General features: G+C 40.4%; 1 pseudogene across 1 annotated transcript; it reads left to right on the forward strand.

Annotated features, from left to right (window-relative positions):
- Window positions 1–1,715: 1,715 nt before the first annotated feature.
- Window positions 1,716–2,755, forward strand: LOC116529729 (annotated as a pseudogene). Its single transcript, XR_004259634.1, has one exon. The product of XR_004259634.1 is annotated as a programmed cell death protein 7-like (transcript).
- Window positions 2,756–7,436: the final 4,681 nt, after the last annotated feature.

Raw genomic sequence — 7,436 nt, forward strand, 5'->3', positions numbered from 1 at the left:
TATAAACACACCATCCAAGTTGGCACAGAGAGGTTCCTATTTGTATTTAAAAAGTCTTTGTCAGACAGTTTAGATGCAAATTAAAGCCAGATTTGGCGAGCTGATAAATGAATGGAAGGCGATGATGTAGCAGTCAGAGGAAGGGTGTTGAAAAGAGAGAGAGACACAAGGGTGAAGCTTGAGAGATAGGGAAGGTTACAAAGTTATTCTAACACGTGGATATTTTCCACTTTCTTGAAAAGGGAGAATGGTCACATAAAGAAATTTTAAATAAGGCAGTTTTGTCAAGCCATTGGCTTCCAACATTTTCATAAAGCAGAACATAGGTTGCTGCAGATCCTTTACGCTTAGTGTTTGCTCAGCAGCATCAGCAACTCCTGAGAGCCAGTAAAAAATACAGAAATGCAAACCCCACTCCACCCAGAATCTGTGTTTTAACTTGGTGACTCAAATGCAATTTAAAGTTTAAAAAGCACTGATCTAGATTCCACTGTAGATAACTCAAAGGAAAACGTTATCTACTAAAATGTAGTTTAAAGTTGTTTTAATTTGCTTTGTAGACACACCAAAGACACATCTAGTTTGTTTGTAAATATCAGCATCGTTCTTTTCAAAACCCAGTAATTAACTAGTTTCAAATTATACTTTCTATTTCATGTAATGAGCATCTTACTCTTAAATTAGAGTGCTATCACATCCACAGATTCTATAGCTTCACCTGGGTGTGGCATCCTCTACAGACTGCAGTGTTCTATAGCCTTCTATAATTTAATGTTATATTTAATTTCCAAAAGTGTTTTATGAACTTCACTCAATGCTGGTGTTTACTTTCCTCAAACCTGCCCCTGTATGTGTCATCAACACATTGTGGGAGAGTAAATAAAAGTATTTGGTGGCTTCATTTTATACAGTATGTAGCAGTAGCAATGATAGCAGAGAATGGGAAACAATCTAAGAGCCAGACAAAGATTCCAACAAGAGAAACACACACACACACACACACACACACACACACACATACACACACACACACACACACACACGGAGGCAGTCTTTGTTTGCATGATTCCAATATATACAAATGCACTTACCATGATTTATTTAAAAGTCTGATGCTCTACCGACTGAGCTATCCAGGCTCCCCTACCATGATTTATTTAAACACCACCAGTCTCCAGCAGTATGATTCCAATTTCAATGACCACAATATATTAACTGGAAGTAACACTTGAAGGTCAAACGTCCCAACTAGCTCTTCAGTCAACAAATCACTACCTTAAGAATTCATGGGAATTGTATTCATGTCATTTCTTTCAAAGTCTGTTGGTGATTGGTTGTTGTCCTTATGTTATTCACTGCACATACAGACAGAAAAGCATGTGATTATGTCTCCCCCTTGTCTTCCATTGATAATCCCACATGACATTTTACAAAATAGATAAGCAAAAGAGAGAATTGGCCAACAAAGATGAAATTACAGCAAACAAAGAAAAGTGTTGACACTGGACATGGAATTAGAACGTTTCATCAAAGGCTGACCATGGGAATGTGGATCCTGCCACCATTCCAGAGACGCTAGACATGTATCCATAAACACTTAGTGAAAGAGAACTTACCAACATAAATGAGGAAAGTGATTGTGATGAAAAGAAAGAAAATGTCCCAGAGGAAGAGGTGTCAGAAAAATATTCACATTAAAAAAAATTCTGGCTCCTCTAATTGGGACTCCGAGCCGGGGCTATTTCTGGCTCTGGCGCCGCTCCAAGAAGGCATCCGCATTTGCTACCAGCGGCGGCCGCGGCGGAGCCAGGCCGGTCCTCAGCGCCCAGCACCGCCGCTCCCGGCAACCCGGAGCGCGCACCGCAGGCCGGCGGCCGAGCTCGCGCATCCCAGCCATCACTCTTCCACCTGCTCCTTAGAGAAGGGAAGATGAGTGAATCGAGCTCGAAGTCCAGCCAGCCCTTGGCCTCCAAGCAGGAAAAGGACGGCACTGAGAAGCGGGGCCGGGGCAGGCCACGCAAGCAGCCTCCGGTGAGTCCCGGGACAGCGCTGGTAGGGAGTCAGAAGGAACCCAGCGAAGTGCCAACACCTAAGAGACCTCGGGGCCGACCAAAGGGAAGCAAAAACAAGGGCGCTGCTAAGACCCTGGAGAAGGAGGAAGAGGAGGGCATCTCGCAGGAGTCCTCGGAGGAGGAGCAGTGACCGTGCGTGCCGCCTGCTCCTCACTGGAGGAGCAGCTTCCTTCTGGGACTGGACAGCTTTGCTCCGCTCCCACCGCCCCCGCCCTTTCCCCAGGCCCACCATCACCACCGCCTCCGGCCGCCACCCCCATCTTCCACCTGTGCCCTCACCACCACACTACACAGCACACCAGCCGCTGCAGGGCCCCCATGGGCTGAGTGGGGAGCAGTTTTCCCCTGGCCTCAGTTCCCAGCTCCCCCGCCCACCCGTGCATACACACATGCCCTCATGGACAAGGCTAACATCCCACTTAGCCGCACCCTGCACCTGCTGCTTCCCCACTTCCTTGGTGATGGGGACATTGCTCTCTGGGCTTTTGGTTTGGGGGTGCCCTCTCTGCTCCTCTACTGTTCCCTCGGGCTTCCCATAGTGGGGCCTGGGAGGGTTCCCCTGGCCTTAAAAGGGGCCCAAGCCCCATCTCATCCTGGCACGCCCTACTCCACTGCCCTGGCAGCAGCAGGTGTGGCCAATGGAGGGGGGTGCTGGTCCCCAGAATTTCCCCAGCCAAACTCTGTCACCAGAAGACATACGTGAGGCCAACAAACATATGAAAAAATGCTCATCATCCCTGGTCATCAGAGAAATGCAAATCAAAACTACATTGAGATACCATCTCACGCCGGTTAGAATGGCGATCATTAAAAAATCTGGAGACAACAGATGCTGGAGAGGATGTGGAGAAATAGGAACACTTTTGCACTGTTGGTGGGAGTGTAAATTAGTTCAACCATTGTGGAAGACAGTGTGGCGATTCCTCAAGGACCTAGAAATAGAAATTCCATTTGACCCAGCAATCCCATTACTGGGTATATATCCAAAGGATTACAAATCGTTCTACTATAAGGACACGTGTACACGAATGTTCATTGCAGCACTGTTTACAATAGCAAAGACCTGGAACCAACCCAAATGCCCTTCGACGATAGACTGGATAGGGAAAATGTGGCACATATACACCATGGAATATTATGCAGCCATCAAAAACGATGAGTTTGGGTCCTTTGTAGGGACATGGATGAACCTGGAAACCATCATTCTCAGCAAACTGACAGAAGAGCAGAAGATCAAACACCGCATGTTCTCACTCATAGGCGGGTGTTGAACAATGAGAACACATGGACACAGGGAGGGGAGCACTACACACTGGGGCCAGTTGGGGGGAAATAGGGGAGGGACGGTGGGGGGTGGGAAGCTGGGGAGAGATAGCAAGGGGAGAAATGCCAGAAGTAGGTGATGGGGAGGAAGACAGCAAATCACACTGCCACGTGTGTTCCTATGCAACAATTTTGCATGTTCTTCACATGTACCCCAAAACCTAAAATGCAATAAAATAAATAAATGGGAAAAAAAAAAAAAATCTTGGGGATAATTCGTGACATTGCACACACAAAGGATAAAATGTTGGAAGCTGATCTAAACTTAAAAAGGAATATGGCAATTCACCAAGGCATAGAAAAGATATTAGCTCCCCATCATAAGTTATATAGAAAGAAGGCAAGCTTGGTTCCAACCACCCTTGGTAGGATTTACAAATAAATAAAACACTTTAATTCTCAATATTTCTGTTCTAAGTAATAATATACTAAATAAGTAGTTTTACAGATTTTTAATTTTCCTACACATTTAAGACAAATAATTTTTTTAATGTTTTGACAAAAATTTTACAGGTCATGAAAGAAGACTATTTTTTCCATTGATAATTAACATTGCTTTGTGCAATGTCAGTTTGAAAGGTCGTTTTTACAATCCCACACTTCTGCAAAGCAATGATTGCTGGTAGATAGATACATAGATAATAAATAGGTAGATAGGTAGATTGATAGATGATACATAGATAGATAGATAGATAGATAGAGCATATACCCAAAGAAATATAAATCATTCTATTATAAAGACACGTGTTAATTGCAGCACTATTCACAATAGCAAAGACAAGGAATAAACCTAAATGTCCATCAGCGATAGACTGGATAAAGAAAAGGTGATACATAAATGCCATGGAATACTATGCAGTCATAAAAAAGAACAAGATCATGTCCTTAACAAAAACATTAATGGAGATGGAGCCCACTATCCTTAGCAAACTAACACAGGAACAGAAAACCAAATACCATATGTTATTACTCACAAGTGGAGGCTAAATGATGAGAACACATGGACACGTAGAGAACAACATACAACGGGGCCCATCAGAGGGTTATCAGTGGGAGGAGGGGAAGGATCAGGAAAAATAGCAAATGAATATTAGGCTTAATACCTGAGTGATGAAGTAATCTGTACAACAAACTTTCATGACACAAATTTACCTATTTAACAGACCTGTACATATGCCCCTCAATTTAAAAGTTAAAACTAAAAGATAGGAGAGAGGGATGGAGGAAAGACAATGGTTAAAATTGAATCTAGATACAGTGGTAACTTTGCACCACTGTCTTTTTTTGTATGTGCTCCCAAGTACCAAAGTCAATAAAGGACCTCATAATTCACTGAGGATGTATGTATTTATACTGGATATCCAATTACCATATTTACAATCGTATAACATGCACACTTTGGGTATGGGTCATCTGGAAATCTATCTTTGAGTGCTGATTTACAAGAGACAGTTTTATGAGAGTTCTGCCAACGACTCCATTTATAAAACAGCAGGGGATGCTCCTTTGCAAGTGTACTTTATTCTATATAATACATGAAATCCTAATTTTATATACACTCTATTCTTCTAAATTATACAATATTTAAATGCACAAAGGGAAAATTCCAGAAACAAAGAATATCACTATTGCTTCTATAAAATAAAAAAACCCACATATATACATTTATGTAGGTTTTTATATATAAGATTTTACATATAAATATATATAATCAATTTCATTTAAATTTCCCATGAATCTACAACTTTTTATAAGGATGAGTAAAAATGGCATTGTCTTAATGAGTTGTTCTTAGTTTGTAAAAGAGTTTCCATGACTAAGAGTATGAAAATAATATTAATTGGTTCTTAGAGATTATCAAATTACAGTGTGAAAGCCAATTCATTTAAAAAGGTAGAAAACAGTTATATATATGCTGAAGATGAAAGAATGTCATTAGTTTAACAATTTACAAAACGAACCCTTGACCATTAGTTACTTTTCCACATAAATTTTACGTTTATTTTGCAGGGTTTCGCCACTACTGAGAAACTGTCTTGGTGGTTTCTCAAAGGTTTCTATCATAAGATAGAGTTAGAGTTGCTACTGGAAAGCCTCACATCTAGATTGGCTGTATAACTTGTTCTCACCTATAGATTATGAGGGAATAATTTCATCACTTTCAGGCCAAGATGGTTAAGAAGCCAGTGCCCTCTCTTTCCCCTTCCAGCAGCTGGCAACAGGACTCCAAGGAGTTAGGACATAGCAGAATCACAGGATGGGAGGAGCCTAGACCTTCACCACATAGAGAAAAGCTTCCTGGGAACAGGGAATATCTACATTAGAAGGTTAATGAGTGACCAATATTCACTGGAACTGAAATGTTGGCTTTTGCTGATCACTGTGCCTAGTAGTACCCTACATGAGAATACTGTTTTCTAGACAACATGATCACAGAATTTCTCAACCAATGCTGCCCAATAGAACTTTCTGCAGTGATGGAAATATTTCTGACAATCCAACATGGCAGCCATGAGCCACAGAGAACTATGGAAGGAATTAAATTTTTATTTACTTAATTTTAATTAATTTATACTTAAATTTAAATAACTGCATGTGGCTAGTGACTACCATAATCAGAAGCTCAATTCTCAACTTGGGTAGTATCTTCCCAACTTTCCGTGGTATAGAGAAAATCTAAGACTTTTTTTTAGCATAACTTCCTACTTGCCTACAGCCTGTTGTGCTAAGCCTTAAAAAGTTTGACAGAATTAGGGGTGAATTTTGGTGAACTAAATTTGTTTTTCCAAAATTAAAGAAGATGGCTAACAATGATCTACATCTATTATCTCTAAAACATATATTATGTTTTCTTCAGAAGCATATTTAAAGGTAACTTTTATGGTTGATTACCAGTGGGTATAGGGCAGGGGGTTCATCAGGAAAGTCTGGAGCCGGGTGTCCAATCTTTTGGCTTCCCTGGGCCACTGGAAGAAGAATTGTCTTGGGCCATGCATAAAATGCACTAGCAGTAATGAGAGCTGATGAACTAATAATAATAACAATAATCACAAATCTTATAATATGTTAAGAAAGTTTATGAATTTATGTTGGGCCACATTCAAAGCCATCCTTGGCCACATTGAGCCTGTAGGAAGCAGGTTGAACAAGCTAGGAGACTCTGGAGAACTGTATCTTTTGCTACCCAGGGCCAACTCCTGCCCATTGGGTAAATATTACAATCTATATACTCTCTTCCTCTTCACTCATGTTGTCAGTAAAATTTCTTAAGCCATCAAATTGTCCAGAGCTACATAGGCATAGATTCTTATATAAATAAATATAGGTAGAATATGAATATGAACCACCACAGTGACTCATATGGCCAAAGTCTCTCTGATTGCTATGGTATTTCTATAACCAATACCCTAGGAATACCTATATAATCCTGAAGTATAAACCTGAAGTTCCTTCACAAACTCCTCAGAGTGAACACATTGCAGAAAATTGTGTTGTTCATGAAATTTGCCCTTCATTCTTCCTTACTGTTGGCTTGACCATCATCTTGACTCATTCCCTTCTTGGCCCCAAGGTCCAATGCAATTGAGAGCTTCATTGTATCCTTGCCTGAATGCTAGGACGTGAAACCGTTTCAGTATTCTGGCAAAGCCTAGTACCATAGAGTAAAGCAAATCAAATGTTCTCTAGAGACATGATCACAAAATAGCAGATTTTGAATCAATGGAGTCATGTAATAGGTAAATCCTGTGGATTTCAATGCTTCACATTTCTTACTGTTTTTCTTCTTTGTAGTTTCATTGGATGTGCAAAAACAATTAAGGAAATTAGTATTTATCACTGTTTATAAAAACACAGAACAAACAAATCTAAACTAATACTGTCCAAAAAAGGGACAGATGAGGCCCTTGTCAATTTTTAATTGGCAATGCAAAGAGTGTCACACTAACAAAACTTAATTAAATCATTAAATATTTAAAATGATTTTCTAACTCTAGTTTATTGAATGAATTCCCTTTTATATAATCAAAACTCTATTATGAA

Source organism: Sapajus apella, unplaced genomic scaffold, assembly GCF_009761245.1.
Source record: "Sapajus apella isolate SASKATOON/1434 unplaced genomic scaffold, GSC_monkey_1.0 scaffold63, whole genome shotgun sequence".
NCBI lineage: Eukaryota > Metazoa > Chordata > Mammalia > Primates > Cebidae > Sapajus > Sapajus apella.